The sequence below is a fragment of the Protopterus annectens genome, chromosome 6.part0 (genome assembly GCF_019279795.1).
Source record: "Protopterus annectens isolate FY-2018-M chromosome 6.part0, PAN1.0, whole genome shotgun sequence".
NCBI classification, from domain to species: Eukaryota; Metazoa; Chordata; order Ceratodontiformes; family Protopteridae; genus Protopterus; species Protopterus annectens.
Window position 1 is genome coordinate 1,738,109,910 of NC_056737.1, and position 20,494 is coordinate 1,738,130,403.

Here is a 20,494-nt window from a genome sequence, read left to right on the forward strand (position 1 = left end):
TTGGACAGAACCAAAGCTTTCAAACAGACTGAGCAACTTTAGTGGCATATGCTGCAGGATCACAAGGAAAGGCTATCTATTTCAAAATAGAGAGACCAATGCATTCGTTTCTGCTATTCACAGCATGGCAAATCAGTGCCTAAGGGCATTGGACCACATTCTACCAGGGTAGCAGCCACCTCAGCAGCCTTCCTCAGAGTACCACCAACCAAGGATATTTTGGAGGCTGCAACTTGGACTTCAGTGCACACTTTTACTAAGCACTACCACTTACCTCATTACTCTAAATCCAGAGCAGGCTTTGCCACTGCAGTTCTGCAGGGCCTTATAGCCACTCCTAATTCTATTTAGACCCAGCCGCCCAACCTCAGCTTTGGGATTCAACCCAAGTGTAATGACTGCAGCAGTGAAACACGAACATAGTACAATTGTGTACCTACCATAAATGTAGATGTTAGTGTATTCACTGTTGCAGTCCAGGTTACCCACCCACCATCCCCCTTTCTTTGCTGGGACTTATCTGTACTTCTCTATCCTATACAACCAATGTGGTGTATTTGCTTGTAGACGAAGGTATTGTTTACTTTAGTGCATGCTTTTATAAGCAATGTTTTTTAGCCTATCCTTTTGGGGGCACCTGACATCTGGGCCAAGAAAAACTAAAGAAAATTGCGTCTGCTACATCTTTTATACCCCTGGCGCACTGACGTCAGGGAAGAGGCGACAGCAACAGACGCCAGACCAGGACTTTGGAATTCAGGCCAACTGCGGGTAGCCTGCCAGCAGAATAACCCAAGTGTAATGACTGCAACAGTGAATACACTCAAACATCTACATTTATGGTAGGTACACAACTGTACTTTAGCTGTACAGAATTCCCTGACAGCCTTCAAGGACCACATCCTTCCAGGGCAATTATTGGTAAAGACAGACACCACAGTTAAGTGGTACATAAGCATGGGGAACACAGTCCTACCCTCTCTGCAGACTAGCCATGGCTCTCTGGAACACAGCCTTGAGCTACCAAGTGCACCTACAAGTTCAGTTCCTGCCAGACTAGCTAAATTCACTGGCAGATGACCTAAGCAGAAATCTCGTGGACCCACACGAATGGAAACGAACCAAAATTATTCAACCTGTTGAACAAATGGGACTCCAGAGATGGAACTGTTTGCCTCCCCCCAGAACTACCAATTGGACAAATTCTGCGCAAGGACTCCCCACAGTCAAGCTTGGAAAGATGATGCCCTGTCTTACCTGGGAAAGCCTCTGTTTATGCCTTTCCTCTCAAAGTTTCTGCTAAAGATCAAACAGGGCAAACTAAGGACAATTCTTATTGCACAAGACTGGCCTCGCCAGCACTGGTACCCACTCTTGAGCAGCATGATACTGCTTGATCCATGGCACCTACCTCAGACACCTTCCCTGCTGTCCCAGCAAGCTGGCCAGATTCTGCACCCTCTGCTTCAAACCCTGTACCTTGCAGCCCGGCTAATTCCTTGAGCTCCCCAATAGCATTTCTCAGTAAGCAGGTGCTAGATGTCATTCTAGAAGCAAGGAGGCCTAGTACTAGAAAATCTTATGCTGAAAAGTGGAAAATATGCTTTTCCTGGAGTCAGACCCAGGGTATGGGCGCTACAGTGTGCAGTTTACCTCATATTCTTCAGTACTTAACAGAAATGTTCCACAAGGGCCTAGCCGCCTCGTCAGTTAAAATTCATGCCTCTGCAATTTCAGCTCATAATACCGAGCCACCCCTCTTCTCTCTCTCCCTGTTAAAGTAATTCCTCAGAGGGGCTAAAAATTTAAGACCCCCCCCCCCCAGGCAAGCCCCTAGTCCAGCCTAGGACCTTAACTTTGAATTGGAAAATCTCTCTCTTCCCTCCATTTGAACCAGCTGCAACTGCAGAGTTGAAATTCCTTTCTTGGAAAACAGCCTTCCTTCTAGCCATCACTTCAGCAGGAAGTGTGTCTGAATTACATGCCCTCATGGCAGTGGAGCCCTTCATCATCTTCCATGCAGATGGGGTTTCCCTAAGGGACCAATCCTTCCTTTATGCCCAAGGTGGTTTCTAGTGTGGCTCTTAAGCAGTCAATTCATTTGCCTACCTTTTTCCTGAATCCACAAAACAAAGGAACAAATTCTGCACTCTTCAGACATGCACAGACTACTTGGATTTTATTTGGACAGGACTAAGCCTGTCAGAAAATCTGAACAGCTGCTAGTTGGCTTTGCTGCAGAGTGGAAGGCCATTTCAAAGCAAACCATTTCTAAATGGATAGCACATTGCATTCATTTCTGCTATAACCACCATGGAAAACCTACCCCACAGGGGATAAGATCACATTCCACCAGGGCTGCATCTACCTCTACAGCCTTTCTTAGAGGGGTCCCTACCAGGAACATCCTAGAAGCTGCTAGCTGGAGCTCTGTGTACATACCTTCAAGCATTACCGCATGCCTATTTTTTCTAAATCCAGAGCTGGTTTTGCCACTGCAGTTTTGCAGGGCTTATTAGCTGGCCCTAATGCTCTCTAACTTCCTCCTCCTTCCTTAGTTTTGGGACTCTACCCATATGTAATGACTGCAACAGTGAAACACGAACATCTACAGTAGATGTTGGTGTATTCACTGTTGCAGTCCTGGTTACCTTCCCTCCCAGCCCCTTGTCTTCTCTTGGCTCTACCTTCCTCCTTGTTTGGTGTATTAAAGCTTTCTGGTGTATTTGCTTTTTTGTTGGAGGTGTAACCTACCATATAATTGCTTTCCATTATAGGGGCACCTGACATCTGGGGCAAGAAAAACTTATGTAATGGTGCCTGCTGCATGTTTTTATACCCCTGATGTCATGGAAGAGACCGCATCCAATGCAGGAATCCAAGACTTTGATATTCAGGCCGGCTGAGGGCTACCTGCAGGCAGATAATCCAAATGTAATGACTGCAACAGTGAATACTAACATCTACATTTATGGTAAGTGTACACAACTGCATTTTTGTTTAGGCCACTGGCATTGAGCAGTAATACCTTAGATTTTCTTGGTTTTGATTTGCTATGTCAGAAATACTTTCAGTTTGGCATTGTCTAAAAAGGGCATTATGGGGGAAGACTGTTTTAGTTGATCTTCAGATGCCTAGAGGGAAGCGTACCTCTCAATCTCTTAGCTCAAGAAATGTGGGCAAAGCCATAAAGGGGGGAGGGCATAGTCCCAAAAATAGGGACAATTTTTAAATATTGCTCTTACAACTGTAGAAAGTTAATAGAATAGGTTTTGCATTAGCATGCATTTTCTGAAGGGTATGCTGTATGAAACTTGTCTGTCAATATTTTCTTTAATCCCCACCAATTTGCCAAAGTTTGGCCAAATAAAATTTTGAGAGAATAAAATGAGGCAAAATCTGGACAGTTGAGAGGTATGGAGGGGAGGCTGAGTTGAATAGTAGGAAATATGCATGGCAGTCTAGCAGAGAGGATGTTTCAGTCAGCCATATGGTGAACTTACTTTGGTTGTTCCCCACCCCTTTGAGCCAAGCCACCCCACACCAAAAGGGAATGTCCAGCCATTGAATTTTCATGTGACTGCTTAAATGCAGCTATAATAGGATTGTATTGTTGAAGCTCCTCAAGTGAGATTATGTGCATGGCTAAGGATTCCACCCTTGCCTTAAGTTAAGGGGCAGCTTTAACTCTGCCTTATCTATGGTACTTGCTCAGATTCAACATGCCATCTTGTACTGCTCCCAGTTTACATTAAGGCATATGTAGTCCCACAGCACATTTCACTTAATGTTTCCATGACTGTGGCATCTTAGTCATGCAACTCAGATGTGACCAGAAGTCTCTCTTCTATATGGAATGATTTACTGACTGCCGTTTTCCATCAGAGACAGGTGACAGACCAGGGATGAATTTCCAATTACTCCTACATTGGTCCAAGATGGGCTTGAATAAGGGTAGAAAGGAACTGTGCTTCATATAGGTGGGAGCTTGTTCCAGAGAAAAGGAATTTGCAGAGAAATGTACGTCATGTCCTGTTTGTCACAAGCAAAATGAGTCTCAATTTAGTAGTGTGTTTTGTGGATGTGCAGAATACTAGAACTGGGTCCAAGGATGCCTTGTATGCTAGGCAAAGATCACCTCTCAAAAGTCAGTGTGATGCAAAGACGGAGCTTTGAGGTGATTAGCATGAGATTTACTCCCTGTATTTTTGTATGGCACCTTTGTGGACATTCCCGTTGCAACGTCTGGTCAGGTACATACCGGAAAAGAGCATTATACTCTTATGACAGGTCTGAAAGTAGAGTACAGTGACCTCTCCAGACCTAGATGCCATGCTTGAGCAACGGGAGGATTTTCTTACTGCCGTGGAATCATGTTGGTCAAGGGCTAAGTTACTATCAGAGTTCCCAGATACCAGACTAGTGGATAAACTTGTGTTTTATTGATAACATCAGGGTGGCCACCTTCCCAAAAAATGCGATAATGCATTTCTTGGTATTGATGTTTTAAGCCATGGCTTTGACAGTGTTTTAGAACTTCCTGAAGAGTGTTATTTTCTGGGGGGGGGGGGGCGGGGTACAGTAACTGCATCATCTGCAGATGTGGTTAGCCAGAGGCCTTTGACATTAAAGTAGTTGACAGAGTGGACCCAGCACAGAGCCCTGAAGTACTCCTCCACAAAAAGGCCAGTTACAGTGGTGGCCTCACCGATCCTAACCTTGGAGTTCTGTCTGTAAGCCAGGTGTGTGTAGCGTGTTGTGAAGGAGTTTATGCCTAGATCCAGTGCTTATTTTCATCTAGTTCATCTGTGGGTTGTCTGGTCCAAACTTGGCACCAATCTTTAAAGCTCTTCATTTCCTGAGCTCCAGCTCATCCCTTACCTCTAATTCCCTGGCCTCCAACTTGCTACCCCAAATTTCATTTGCTGCCTAAAGTTTGACCTTCCACGGGCTCCACTATCTCTTATCCTCTTAGTTTTTTGCAGCTTTCCCTTAGTTTTTACTGTCCAGCTTCTACGTTAATAGTAATTTTAGGTTTAAGTAGGTAGAACACATAGTTTGATATATACATCCCCACATCACTCCATGTATGTATTTCTATACGTATATATATGCATAACAATTAAAATTGTTAAACTCTCTCTAGATGAGGCTTGGATCACTTTTCTCAGTTCTTGCTTTCAGCCAATTGTGTGTCTGTGTTTCTTGTTTCAACTATGGCTGACAAGGGTTTAAAAAGTAGTGTGTGTGTGGGCATAAGCTTCACCCCAGAGGGACCTACACTCCAATATTTATTGTTTAGGGGCCTTTCATTTAAACACTGCATGCCAATCCTGCGCTTTCAGCACTAGAGCTTTGCAAGAAAATCTCTACAGGAAGATAAACTGATTAAGGGACTCCTTCCTTCTCAGACTGGGTGTTTCACCCCTTCCTCTTCCTATCAACTTCCTAGAGAATTAAGGAAAAGTCTGGGGAGAAGGCAGCTTCTGAGACTCTTGGACAGGATAAAATCAAGGAGAAATCAGAGTGCAGATTGACTTAAGAATCAGAGCAGACTGCCTCTTGGCTTTGAACATCAGTGCTTTGGCCCCTGTTTCGCCACACTATTCAGTCCCAGACTGTATACAGATCCACAGCTGATGCAATAGTGGTTGCATTGCATCTTGCTATTGAGCATCTGGTGAGCAAGGACTGCTATGTGAGAATATATTCGACTTTAGCTCACCATTTAACACTATGTATTTGATCGGTAAGCTAGTACATCTGGGTATCTGCAAACACCTCTGCAATTGGATCCTGGCTTTTGTGATAGGCCACAGAAGGTTTGTTTGGGCAAGAATATCTCTAGGAGCATAATACTGAAAACAGGTGTTCCTCAGAATTGTGTTCTCAGCCTCCTGTTTACTATCCTAACCCAGGACTGCACAGCAAACTTCAGTACAAATCATATCAGGTTTGCTGACACCAGTCATTTTGAGATACTCAAAGGTGAAACTACCATTGTTGGCACTTGCCACCTTCTACAGAGCAGCAATTGAAAGCATCCTAACATCCAGTTTTTCGGTATGGTATGGGAGCTGTTTGGTCCCAGGTAAGAAATCCCTGCAGTGTGTGCTGAGACTTGCCTGTCATTGGGTAAAAGATACCATAGTATTCAATGCAGGCCAAGTAGATTCAGACAGTTTTTTTTATCTGAAGGTGATCGGCGTTGCCTCCATATTAGGTCTGATCATTGATAGGTCAGGATGTTGGGACTTCCCATTCACTGTGCAATATCTTATTTTTATTTTACATTTAACAGGGAAATTCCGACTGGACCAGGTCTATTTTCAGCACAGACCTGGGGAGAAAAGCTCTGGCATCAGGTTATACGAATACAGTGCATCCAGCATAATACACAACAGGTTACATCATGTATGTTGAGCATAGTAATATAAGAAATTAATAAATCACTCCAGGTAAGATGTAGAACATAGGTAAAAAGACAATGTCAGTTACAGTACATCTAGCATACTACACAATACAGGTTACATTATGTATGCTGAGCATAGTAATATAACAAGAAGTTAATAAAACACTCCAGGTAAAAAGATATAGGACATGGATAAAAAGACAATAGGTCATCTGGGAGACGGCCTACTGTATAGTTTTGTTTTGTTTGGGATAGTTGGTTAGTGTCCAGTATGGATTCTTTCTTTGTTTTTTATGTATTCGAGTTGGTTCTAAAATTAGTTGAGAGAACCCATATATAGATTGATGTGTAGAGGGGCTGTTGGAGTTGCAGGCTGCCCAGTCGGTGTTAAGGTCGTCTAGTAGATTTATTTCCTGAGGTAGATTTGTCCTTTGTCCAGTGCAGGATGTCTTCTATTGTGTGAATTGTTGCCTGGAAGTATGTAGCAGCATATTATATTGATCTTGTTTCTTATGGATAGGACAGAAAATAGGACTTCAGCATTTTGAAATGTGGGTGGTGTGGTGTGCATGAAATGGAGGTCAAGGGTGTTTTTAAAGAGTGGCTCCTCCTTTCCTGTTTGTTCTATCAGATCTAAGTGTATTATTCCCTGGGGGGGAGAAAGTCATCTTGGATACTGGGTTTAAGCCAGCTCTCTAATGGTGAGTACATCAGGGTTGTAGTGGGCTATGAATGCATGTAGGGTCTGTCAGCTTGTTGATGCTTATGCTGAGATTTAAAATCAGCAGGTCAGATGTTTGTCTGGCTGAGAGGGGACCTGGATTTGGGTGAGTGTCACCAGAGGTTAGCAGAGTATGTAGTATGTGAGCTTGGTCTGTTTTTTTCTTAGTGTGGTGAGATGGTGTCATTTTTGGTAGCGAATAATATGTAGTTGTAAGATTTATGATTGTGGAGCAGATGTACAAGTGTGTGTGTGTTTGGGTGAGCTAGTGTGGGTCGTGTGATAGTAGTTGTGCAGTGGTTGGTCTATATGTAAGGAAGTTAGGAAGGTTAGCGATAGAGCTAGTGTTAGGGATGTGAGTGTGGGTAACATGATACTGAGTAAGAACTAGGATTCCTGGTTGGTCGTGTGCAAGGGCGGAGTTGTGTTGTGTGGGATCAGTGTGGGGGGAAGGTAGGATGTGTTGGTTGCGCTAGTGGTTAGGGAATTAGGGGTTGGGCTACTGGCTAGGTGATTAGGGGTTAGAATATAAGTGGGGGCAGGTGGGAATTGGAGGCAGGGAAGGGGAGTGGAGTGAGCCAAGTGAGGTGAGCAGGGCCAGCTAGACTGAGGTTTTGGAAAACATCAGTCAAAACTCCTCTGTATTTGTTAGCTACAGGATATGGGTTTATAGTATAATTTGCAGGGCTATGTGTGGGAGAGCAGAGTTGAAGATGCATTGTTCAGGGTGTAATTTTTAGGTTTAGTAATGTAGAATGCTAGGGTCAACTAGTTTTACTTCAAATTAAACACACAATAGAGGGAGCCAGATTACTATGGGGACAGATTTAAGGTGCCTTAAGCCCAGCCGACCATTATTTATATTAGTAACCCAGGTGCAACATTTTTTTCCTACAGCTGCTATGTGCTTGTTTACCCATAATGTGGTAAATGGTTCATGTGCAGTACTATTACTGGAATTTTGCTGCTAGGTTTGTTTTTAGTGTCTTCAGTGTGTTTCTAGGAATATATGTAGCTATATACTTGTGTATAGTTGTTTTACAAGATAGTATGTTTTAAATTCGGTGTATGTGTTTTTTATCCCATGATCTGACTGCACGGAACCTCATTTAGTCCACACTTGTGCAGATGTAAATGACAGTTGCTTTTGACATTTGAGGTATTTGCCGATACTAGAGAAGATACTTTTTGACCCCGTCTTCGAAGTCTCCTGGAGTAGTACATTGATATAATGATGTGAATGTTTCTCGGGACATAGATACAACTGTTGGATGTTCATGTTTCACTGTTGCAGTCATTACATTTGGGTTATGTGCTTGCAGGTAGCCCTCAGTCGGCCTGATTATCAAAGTCTTGGGTCCTTTGTCAGTTGCTATCTCATCTTCCATGATGTCAGGTAGTCAGGGGCATAAAGCATGCAGATGATGCCATTACATCAGTCTTTCTTGCCGTGCGGTGCCTGAAGTCGAAGCAGTTCGCAAGTGCCGGTCTGCCGACTCCTGAAATTTTTGATGTGAAGTTGTTAAATCTCGCTGTTTCTCACTGATGGGTTCAGAGCCAATCCTCGGCTCCAACACGGCCGATAGCAAAGCTCAAGGTTTGCCAGTAGCTCGAGACCAAGCCCCTTATCCCACAATGCACTGCTGGAATTACCTCAGATCTACTTTGCCGCGGCAAGAGATCTCTGTGATCCAGTTAGCTCGGACCATTTTAATAATCACAAGTTTAAAAAAAAAAAAAAAAACTTTTTCTTCTCTTTTTGAGATTATTCATATTTAGTGTTTCTTGTTAAAAATCGTTTAAAGTAGGTTAGATTGTAGTGATAGTGGCCTGTGTTGGCTTAGTTTTTCTTAGTGTTGGGCCCTTTCTTAGCCCTATTTAGTTTAACAATTTTGACTTGTTCTTAGTATATTGTTTAGTGTGGACTTAGCCCTGTTTTTAACCTCTACAGGTTAATTTTGTGGTCTCTCTTTATATGTCGGATGAGAGAGAAAAGTCTCACCCCAAATTGGGGTTTAAGAAATGTCCAGATTGTGGACAATGTCCATCACGGACATGTCCAATGTGTTTACTGTCTGAGGGCTAAACACCTCCAAGACTCCAGTATTTGACACTCTTTCATCTAGGTTTCTCTTGGAGAGGAGAAAACTCGTAGATAGGGGGTTGCTGCAGCATACTTTTTTTGAGGCGTTTGGTAACCAGGAAGGTGCCAGCACTTCTAAATCTTCTGATTCTAAACAAACCAAGAAGGCAAAGAGATCAGAGGGTACAGGGTCATCGGTTCCACAGTCCTCGGAACAGTGTCCCTTTGGTTCGGAGCCAGCTCCCAGTCTTGCAGCCTGTCTCTGAGGTTCCCTAATCTCCTCTGTTCCAGTCAGCACCTTCGGTGCATTCCTCGAAGTCTTCGGTCAGCCTCTCTGATATGGATCAGCTAGTACAGAAGCTTCTACGGGCACCAGGACTTGCTAAATTGTCGGCCCTGACAACTTTGGAGCCAAAGAGCATTGTACTGGACTTCTCCTCCAAGCCGTACTCTACTCTCGGAGCCCAAGGAGCCTGAACTGATGCTTGCTGGACCTATGGAACAGAGACCCGTACTGGTGTTATCGGTTCCATCTACTCTGACGTCCTCTGTGCCGACTGAGGATGCTAGGAGCCAACACTCTCCTGTCTGTTCCGGGGAGGATAGACGGACCGATTTGTGGGTGCAGACTCTTCCTCTCAGGGCTTCGGCTCGGATGAGCTTGGCTCCTACCTCGGGCTCAGAGCCCATGGTTTCGGTGCGGGAAGATTGAACTGTCCCTCAGGATCAGTCTACTCCTTCTCGTCGGAGCCAGGGTGCTTTTGATGCCATGAGGAGAGTCATGTCTTCTAAGACATCGTCTGCACCAGTTCAGGCTTCCTTCTCCCCTCAAGTTCCTGTGTCTGCTTCTACATCTACTGGTCCCCCTAAGCATAGAGACCCAGAGCCTCAAGTGGCCCCTGCTCTTCAGAGACCTCCCCAGATCTTCCCACTGAGGAGGTACCCAGGAAAAGACTGTGCAAGAGGAGGCACTAAGACTCCCCACAGGAGTCTTTGACATCTGACACGGACTTGGATGAGTCAGAAGGGTCACCTCGATCCCCCTCTGAGGATATGTCCTTTGTGGGGATATTGGAGATCCTTAGAGGGGCGATTGGCAGTCCAAAACACCTACTGAGGACAAGTCAGTGCTCTTGAAGGCTTTTGGGTTTCAACCTTCCACTTCTTGGGTGCGTCCGCCTTACGATTAGCTCATGGAGCTGATCTCTTGTAAGGCGTGGGAGTCCCCAGAGGCCATGGAACCTGTCCCTCAGAAGCCGAGTAAGTTCATCTCTGCCGCGGTGGACAAAGCCTTTTTGACCAAAGGAGTGCCTGTTGATGCCATGGTGGTAGCTGCAGCCACCAAAAAGGAAGTGTCTGAAACATCCACATCTATCCATCCTCCTAACAGATTATAGGATCATGGATAGATATGGGAAATACATGTTTAGTTCAGAGACGTTTTCTCTGCGATCACTGAACTATTTAACCCACTTTACGAGACTGCAAAGAGATCTGAAAGAGCTAGGAGAAACTCTCCAGGGTACGGTAGCTATAGGGATTGCCGACAAAGTCAACACACAGCTCGCTACCCTAAACTCTGTTGTAAACTCGTCCATGCATTTCATATCTTATGCAGCTGATGGTTCGAGTAGAGCCGCTAGTTCAAGCATTGCTCTGCGGAGACCAGCCTGGATGCATCTCTGTTCCTTTGCAGAACCCTTCAAGTCTTCCTTTATCAACACCCCATTTGATGGCTCATCACTGTTTGAGCCTAAAGTAAAGGAAACTTTAACCAGGTGTGAGCAGGAAGGCAAGACCCTATCTGCTGTTGGAGTCCGTTTTTCTACCCCTACTCTGCCCTACCCCAAGGGCCCTAGGGGAGGGAAAATGTGGTTCCGAAAAGCACAGGGAGCCTTTCAGGGCACATATGGAGAAACCCCCTCTAGAGGCAGAGGAGGGGGTTATAATGGAAGACGCCGCCCACGTGGCAGGGGGGGGTTCCGCAGCAACCGGATGAGAGGCCAGTTTTCTGGTCAGCCCTACCAGCACTTCTGAAAGGGGGCCCGGCTGTTCGGCTCTGGAGGCAGTCTGGGGACGCTTGTCTTTCTACCCAGAAGCCTGGCTATACATAACATCTGATACATGGGTACAAAGCATCATTTCCGGAGGATATTTCATTCCGTTCTCTTCCCCACCTACTCCTGTAAGCAAAATCCCAGATGTGTTCCACCCAATCTCAGGGAACAAGCAATCGTAGCGGTCCAAAAATTGCTAGAAAAAGGCTCATCCAACCAGTCCCAGCAGACGAAGTTGGAGTCGGAACTTACTCTATTCTTTTTGGTACCAAAGAAAACGGAACTGGGGACCTATCTTGGACCTCAGCAGACTCAACCAATTTGTAAAGAAAGAAGTTCCGAATGGCACTTTTCAGTCCATTCTTCCCTTCCTAGGGAAAGGTGATTGGATGGGCTCCATAGATCTCAAGGACGCGTACTATCACATAAAGATGAACAGACACTCCAGGGGTCACCTGCGTTTCCGGCTGGGAGCCAATCATTACCAGTTTTGAGCCCTGCCCTTTGGTCTCACTACAGCCCCCAGGGTGTTCACCAAATGCAGGACAGTGGTCACTGCTCACCTGAGGCATCTAGGCTTCCAGGTGTTTCCATACCTAGACAATTGGCTCTTCACTGCTACCACCAGGCATCAATTGACTCAGGCAACACAATATACTTTGACACTCTGCCATCAATTAGGCATTAGTCAACTTTGAAAAGTCTGCCTTATTGCCATCGCAGCATACCGTTTTTATAGGAACAGAGTTAGATACCTCAACCACCACTCTACGTCTTCCAATCGAGTCACTTCAACACGTCATCTCACTGGTGTTAAAAGAACAAAGCTACAGCAGCAGAGGTCTTGAAGGTACTAGAGCTGATGGCAGCAATCCTGGCTGTACCACTCTCAAGGATGCATATGCAAATCCTTCAATGGCTCTCCTTTGCTCAGTGGTCCTACCAAAAGCTACCAATGCACTACATGATTCTCATCACAGATTCTTGCAAGAGAGACCTTCAGTGGTGGTTGACATCTCCATGTTACAATCTGAAGACCTTTTGTTCTCTTCCCCCCCCCCCCCGTAGCCACGGACGCTTCCCTGATAGGGTGGGGGGGCATTTTCAGGGAAAGACTGCCCAAGGCACATGGACGGATCAAGAGTCACATCTGCATATCAGTGTTCTGGAGTTGAGTGGTACTTCTGGGGTTGCAGTACTTTCAGGACTCTCTACCTCTAGGGACAATTGCAATTCAGATGGACAGCATGTCAGTTGTCTGGTACTTGAACAAACAAGGCAGAACCAAGTCTTGCCCCCTTTGTCGAGAAGCACTATGGGTATGGCAATGGGCTGTCGTCCCACCATTTTCTGATAGCAACGCACATCCCGGGGAAATCCAATGTGATAGCGGACAAGCTAAGCAGGGCAATACTGTTGCCTCATGAGTGGTCCCTCAACCAGCGAGTTGCGGATATGATTTTCCACAAATGGGGCCAGCATTGCTGCAACCTCTTTGCCAGCCACACCAATACCAAATACAGAAGCTGCTTTGCCCTAATACCACCCCTGGGACATTCCCTGAGAGACGCACTCATACATGATTGGCCTCCGGGTCTCCTATATGCATTCCCACTTATTCTATTGATACCCAAGGTTTTACAGAAAGCAAAGTCGCTGGGAAGGACTATCCTCATAGCTCCCTACTGGCCTTGACAGACTTGGTTCCCTTTCCTTCACCATCATCTACTGGAGGATCCATGGATCCTGGACCCAGTTCCGGACCTTCTGACACACCCGTCAGGGGACCTCCATCCTTCACTGCAGTCCCTAAAACTGACTGCTTGGCTAATCCACTTCCCCTAATTGCCAGGCCTCATTCGCTCTCAGATACAAGACAAATCTTTTTGTCTTCTCGCAAGCCAACCACCAGAAAATTGTACCGCAGTAAGTGGAACAGGTTCTCAATTTGCGCCAATATACAGAAAATCGACCCTTTCCGGGCTCCTATCTTCCATTTTAGAATTTTTGAGAGAGATTTTTAAAGGAGCAGCAGCTGCCACAGAGTTCAGTTAGCTGCCATATCAAATTTCCACTTTGGATTCGATGGGTTGAATGTTATGAGCCATAAGTTATCTAAGGCTTTTCTTAAAGGTGCCTTTCATATGAGACCTGTCAAAATTCCTTATTCTCCCTGGAATTTGAATTTTATGCTGTCTCAAATTATTCTCCCCCTTTCGAACCAGCATCTTGTGATCTCAAATTTTTGTCTTGGAAGACTATATTTCTGGTAGCCATTACTTCTGCCCGCAAAGTGTCAGAACTTCAAGCATTATCTGTTAGGCCTCCTTACATAATTTTCCATGCTAATAGAGTATCTCTGAAAACCCCTCCTTTTTGCCTAAAGTCTGTTCTGAATCCAATATCAATCCGGTCATTGAGCTGCCAGTCTTTTTTCCCAACCACTCTAACAAATTGGAATACATGCTGCACAAACTTTACGTACACAGACAGCTCAGATTTTATCTCAACAGAACTAAGAATATTAGAAAAGCAGATCAACTTTTTGTATCCTTTTCGGAAGCCAGAAAAGGTAATCCAGTCGCTAAAACAACTTTATCTAAATGGTTATCAGATTGTATATCCTTTTGTTTATGCGAATGCAAGCATGCCATTGACACACAAACCTAAGACTCATTCTACCAGAGCAGTTTCTACATCTTCTGCCTGTCAAGCTAAATTGCCCCTTGACAATATTTGTGCTGCACCCACTTTGTCTAAGCCTCATACCTTTATCACACATTACAAAGTACATAAGGCTTCCAGGGACAGGTCTTCCTTTGGTTCCACGGTACTGAAAAAATGCATGTTCAAGAGCCACCCAAGATTGAGGGTGCAAGGGACGCTACCCATCAGTGAGAATAAACTGAGATTTAACTGTGAGATTTAACAACTTCAGATAAAGAAGTTATGTACTTACCATAACGTTCCATGTGAGTTATTTATCTCTCCTTTATTCTCACGTCCCTCCCTCCTTCCCCCTCCTGGCTGACAGTGGACTTGGAGGCTAGTACCATCCTGGTTATTCAATACTACTTCCCCTTTGGGAAGTGCTTCCTTGTAGAAATAAATAAAAGGGTATATATACTCGCAGCAAACAAGATCTGAGGTAATTCCAGCAGTGCATTGTGGGATAAGGGGCTTGGTCTCGAGCTACTGGCAAACCTTGAGCTTTGCTGTCAGCTATGTTGGAGCCAAGGATTGGCTCCGAACCCATCAGTGAGAATAAAGGCGAGAGAAAAGGCTCACATGGTGTGTTATGGTAAGTACATAACTTTTTTTTTTTCGAGTTTCAGAACCGAAGTCTTCAACTAAAAGTTAATTACCCCATTGGGGACCCTTTTTCTTACTCTTAACCGATGGTCAGTAAAAGTAAATTGTATTACTTGTGGAAAGCAGATACCTCAAAGATTTTCATTCATACTGCATTCCTTGCTTAGGCCTAGACCACAACGTCCCTTGCTGTCGGTTTTGTGCCTTATTCAATCCTCAAACTATTTGTATGTTCATTTTCGCATCAAACTGTTTTGGTACTCTGTTCAATTATCCAGAAATGGCTTCAGTAAGCCATCCAACTACCGGCATTCTAATAAAACGTAAAGATAGACAGACACTGACTGCATAGGTCTAAAGCTGCCAACAAAGCTTCCGTTAAGCTAGTCGCCAGTTCACCAGTTCTCAGTGATGTGCTTTTGCAGCCCCTGATACCCGCTACTTCAGATTCGCATGCCTGTACTGAGACCCATTCGGAGTCTGGTATGCCGCAAGATGCTTCTTCGACTATGTCTCTACCTTGGATGGGTCTGGAGCCACTCTGCAGGCACTGGCATCTGAGGGTGTATTCAGGCCTCCTGACTTGCATATCAAACCGATGTCATCTTCTTCGTCAAGGCCTAAAACTCTTTCCATGCCTAGAAAACCGATGCCCAGACCACATGGTCAGGCCCATATGCCTAAAAAACAAATGATAATGGCTGAAGACCTTCCTACTCTAATCAGGGGAAGCCAGCCTTCTCCCTCTGAGACTTAGAACTGATTTTCCTTCTGATCAGGTTTCTGAAGTTTTCTTCTGATGACCAGGCTATGCCTTTATCTACCTATGAGGATTCTGATGCAGAGGACTCAATTCCCTTTGCTTCCCCTCCAGAAGATTTCTCTTTTGGTGAAACTTTGCACACACTTAGGGAGCATTTCTGCTGGGAAAGCAAGGATTACGCTGACTCTAAAAAGAGACTGAGGGAATTCTTACTCCTACCTCAACACAGGCCTTTAGCTATCCCTCCTGTACTGGACATTTTAGATTCCTCCTTGGAATCTAGCCTAGCCCTAGACACTTTACCTGTGGCTCCCAGGAAATCTGACTGGTATTAGAGTGCCTGACACTCTCAGATTTCTCTTTAAGAATCTTACTGTGGATCCTGAGACCATTTCACAGGGACCCAAAGGCATTAAGGCTACTACTGCCAAAAACCCTACCCCCTCTGATAGAGATTCCAGGGCCCTGGACAGATGGGGGTAAGAAGGTATACACTTCTGCTACTTTGGCCATTAGGGCCTTAAACTGCCAGTTTCATGTTAAAGTATTGGTAGCATATTATTGGATTGCTTAAACAGAAAATGATGATTCCTGACACTGCTGAAAATAAAGAATTACAGGATTTAATGCATTCTGCTGAGCAAGTTGGTAAACGTACTTTGCAATGTGGTTTTGACTCCTTAGAGGCATCTTGCAGGGTTGCTGTCACTGGGTCTGTACTTAGAAGGCATGCTTGGCTTAAGGAGCAAACTTTGCCAGATCATGTTAAAGCTAAATTACTGGATGTTCCTTTAAACCAAGATCACTTGTTTGGCAACAAAGCAGTAGTAGTACTTAAAAAAATGGAGGAAAAAGCTAAATCTATACAAACTGTTAAAGATTTCCTGCAAGTACAGCCTCCCAGATTTAGTAGGCATTGGCCTTCTAATAATTGGCCCTTTCCTGTGTCTTCCAGGCCTTCAGTCCAAACCCAGGACCAGCAGACCACCCAGGCTACAGTCTCAAGGTACTCACAGGCCTAAGCAGTGGTGGGGCTCCCACTAAGGCACCCCCCTATGGTAAACTGTCACAATGACAACCTTAAACCTTCCAAGCCGTGCTCAAATGACTGCTGCTTTAGGGGGAAGATCGCCCTGCATGCAAAAAACTGGGAACTCATTACCCAAGACAAATAGGTTTTAAATATAGTTTCCCAAGGATACAGATTCCACTTCCACACCTTACCAACCCCAAACGGTTGGCCAGACCTACCCCCAAATCAGTGGGCAGAGGCTCCACAGCAGGTTCTCTCTCTTCTAAGTATCAGGGCTATTCAACCTGTCGCAGAAGAGCAATTGGGAACAAGGTTTTTACTCAAAACTTTTCCTGGTACCCAGATAAGACAGCTCCTGGCATCCTATCCTGGATGTGTCTATCCTAAACACCTTTTTGGTAATCTCAAAATGCTAACTCTTCATCAGCTGCTTCCCATGTTAGGCAAAAATGCCTAGTTGGCAACATTGGATTTAAAGGAAGCTTACCTGCACATCCCAATAAGGGAATCTTGCAGAAAATACCTACAATTCAGAGCAGGCTACATGCACTATCAGTTCTCGGCACTGCCTTTTGGCTTATCTACTGCACCCAGGGTATTCATAAAGTGCCTAGTTCCAGTCATTGCATTCTGCAGGCAAAGAAATATTCAAATATACCCATACCTGGACGATTGTCTAATTCAGGCAGAAAGCCAGGACATACTATTAAATCAGCTGGCATTTGTAAAGAAACTGCTAACCTCACTGGGGTACACCATAAATGAAAAATCACACCTAGTACCCTGCTAACAAATTGTATTCCTGGGAGCAAGCTTGAATACAACTTCCCAGATGGCCTACCTCATGCCAGAGAAACAAGTTTGACAGCCTACTTCAAACTACTGGCCACAAAGACACAGCTATCTGCAAGGAAAATACTTCAAGCCCTGGGGTTCATGGCCTCTTGCATTCTACTAATTCTATATGCAAGACTGCATATGAGGAAACTACAATGGTATCTAAAAAGCCTATGGTGTCAACATTCTCAGGACCTGGAATCGATTCCCATCATTCCTTGTATAAAGACAGAGTTCCTTTGGTGGGCAGAGGCCTGCTACTACAACAAGGGACTGCCATTCACTCTACCCACTGCCGCCCAAACCCTAACAGATGCATCAGATTATGCATGGGGGGCTCACTTGGCATGGCAGTGCATTCAGGGCAAATGGAACCAGAGTCTAATGTACCTGCATATCAATCAAAAAAAAAAAAAAAAAAATGGTTACTGTACAGAATTCTCTGAAGCCTTCAAGGACCACGTTCTTCCAGGACAATTATTGGTAAAGACTGGCAGCACCGCTGTTATGTGGTACATAAGCAGGGGGGAACCCACTCATACCCTCCCTGCAGACTAGCCATGGCTCTGTGGAACACAGCCTTGAGCTACTAAGTTCACCTACAAGCTCAATTCCTGCCAGCAAGTTAAATACACTGGCAGATGACCTAAGCAGAAATCTCTTGGACGCACACGAGTGGAAACAAACCAAAGATAATCAACATTTTGAGAAACAAATGGAGCCCAGAGAGAGACCTGATGTTTTTTGTGTTTCTCTCTTGCAGTCATTACATTTATTGTTATCTGCTTGCAGTAGACCTCAGTCGGCCTTAACAGTGTCTTGGGTCCTGCGTCGGATGCTGTCTTATGACGTCAGGGGTATAAAACATGCAGCCAATGTCATTACATCAGTCTTTCTGGCTGTGCGGTGCCTGAAGTAGAAGCAGTTAGCAAGTGCTGGTCAGCTGACTCCTGAAATTTTCATTTGAGTTTCAGAAACAAAGTCTTCAACTAAAGCTAAGTTCCCTGTTGGGGAAACTTGTTTTCTTGCTCCCTACCGATGTCAGTAAAAGTTAATAATTGCATTACTTGTGGAAAGCAAATACTTCACAAAATATATTTATTTATACTGTATTCCTTGCCTGGGCCCTGACCACGACATACCTTGCTGTCGGTTTTCTGCCTTGTTTAATCAGCGCACTATCCGTCAGTATATTTTCGCCTCTAAGTATTTTGTTTCTCTGTTTAATTATCCAGAAATGTCGTCTGTTAGCCATACAACTACTGGGATTCCAAAAAAACGCAAAGATAAAGACAGTCTACCTAGGTCCAAAGCTGCCGACAATGCTTCTAAGCTAGTCGCCAGTTCGCCGTTACTCAGTGAGGTGCTTGCTCAGCCCCTGATACCCACTACTTCTGATTCGCAGGCCTCTACTGAGACCCATTCAGAGTCAGGTATGCTGCGAGATGCTTCAGCTGTGGAACATGATTATGTCTTTATCTTGGATGGGTCTGGAGCCGCTGTGCAAGCACCAGCTTCTGAGGGTGTATTCAGGCCTACGGACTTGCATATTAAACTGACGCCTCCTTCATTTAGGCCTAAATCTTGAACCATGCCTAAGAAATTGATGCCAGAGCCGCATGCTCAGGCCTCTGTCTAAAAAACAAGAATGGCTGAAGATCTTATAACTTTAATCAGGGGAAGCCAACCTCCCCCTTCTAAGAGACCTAGGACTGAAGTTGTTTATGAATCTTCAGACCAGGATTCTGATTTTTTTGCCCTTATCTACTTATGGATTCTGATGCAGAGGACTCTCTTCCCTCTGCTTTCCCTCCAGAGTTTTTTCTTTTGGTGAAACCTTGCATACTCTAAGGGAGCAATTCCACTGGGAAAGCCAGGACTTTTCTGATTAAAAAGAGGCATAGGGATTTCTTACTCCTGCCTCAGCATAGGCTTTTAGCTATACTTCCTGTACTAGATATTGTTGTTGTCTTTTCGGAATCTAGTTTGGCCCTGATTCTTTGCCTCCTGCTCCCAGAAAACCTGACCGATATTACAGGGTTTCTGATTTACACAAGTTTCATTTTAAAAATCCTGTTGCAGATCCAGAGACTATTTCACAGGGACCGAAGAGCATTAAGGCTTCTACTGCTAAAAATCCTATCCCTTCTGATAGACTCCAGGGCACTGGATAGATAGGGTAAGAAGGTTTACACTTCTGCAAGCTTGACCATTAGTGCTTTAAACTGCCAGTTTCATATGTTAAAGTGTGAACAACATGTTATTGGGTTCCTTAAACAGAAAATGTTGATTCCTGACTCTGCTGAAAGAATTACAGGATGTAATGCATTCTGCTGAACAGGTTGGTAAACATACTTTGCAATGTGGATTTGATTCATTAGAGGCCTCTTGCAGGGCTGCTGTTACTGGGTCTGTGCTCAGAAGGCATGCTTATCTTAAGGAGCAATCTTTGCCTGATCATGTTAGAGCTAAACTTTTGGATGCTCCCTTAAATGAGGACCACCGGTTTGGCAATAAAGCTGAGGGGAAGTTCTTAAGATTGAAGATAAAGCTAAATCTATGCAAAATGATAAAAATTTCTTGCAAGTTCAGCCTCCTAACTTTAGTAGGCATTGGCCCTCTAAGAATTGGTCCTTTCCAGCCCCTTCCAGGTCCTCAAGCCAAGACCAGTCACAGCAGAAACCCCAGATTTCAGTCCCAGGGGACACACAAGACTAAGCAGTGGGGGATTTCCACCCCCATATCTGAGTAGTAAGACTCCCCCCTATGGAAAACTGTCTCAATTACTTGCTTTTAAAACTTCCAAGCACTTCCCAACTGAATGCTCCTTTAGGCAGAAAGATTGGTCTTCAGGCCAAAAACTGTGAACTCATTACCCAGGACAAATGGGTTTTAAATAGTGTCCCAAGGATACAGATTTCACTTCCACGTGTTACCAACACCAAGCGGGTGGCCAGAGGTCCAAAATCAAGTACTCTCTCAAGCATGGGGACTATTCAGTTGGTACCAGAAGAGGAAAAGGAACAAGATTTCTATTAGAGACTTTCCCTGGTACCCAGAAAAGGCAATACATGGCATCCTATCCTGGACCTTTCTACTCTAAACACCTTTCTGGTGATTCCAAAATTCAAAATGCTGATGCTTCACCAGCTGCTTCCTATGCTAAGCAAAGATGCATGGTTGGCAACACTAGACTTAAAAGAAGCATACCTACACATTCCCTATCAGGGAGTCTTGCAAGAGGATACCTACACTTCAAAGCAGGGTACATGCACT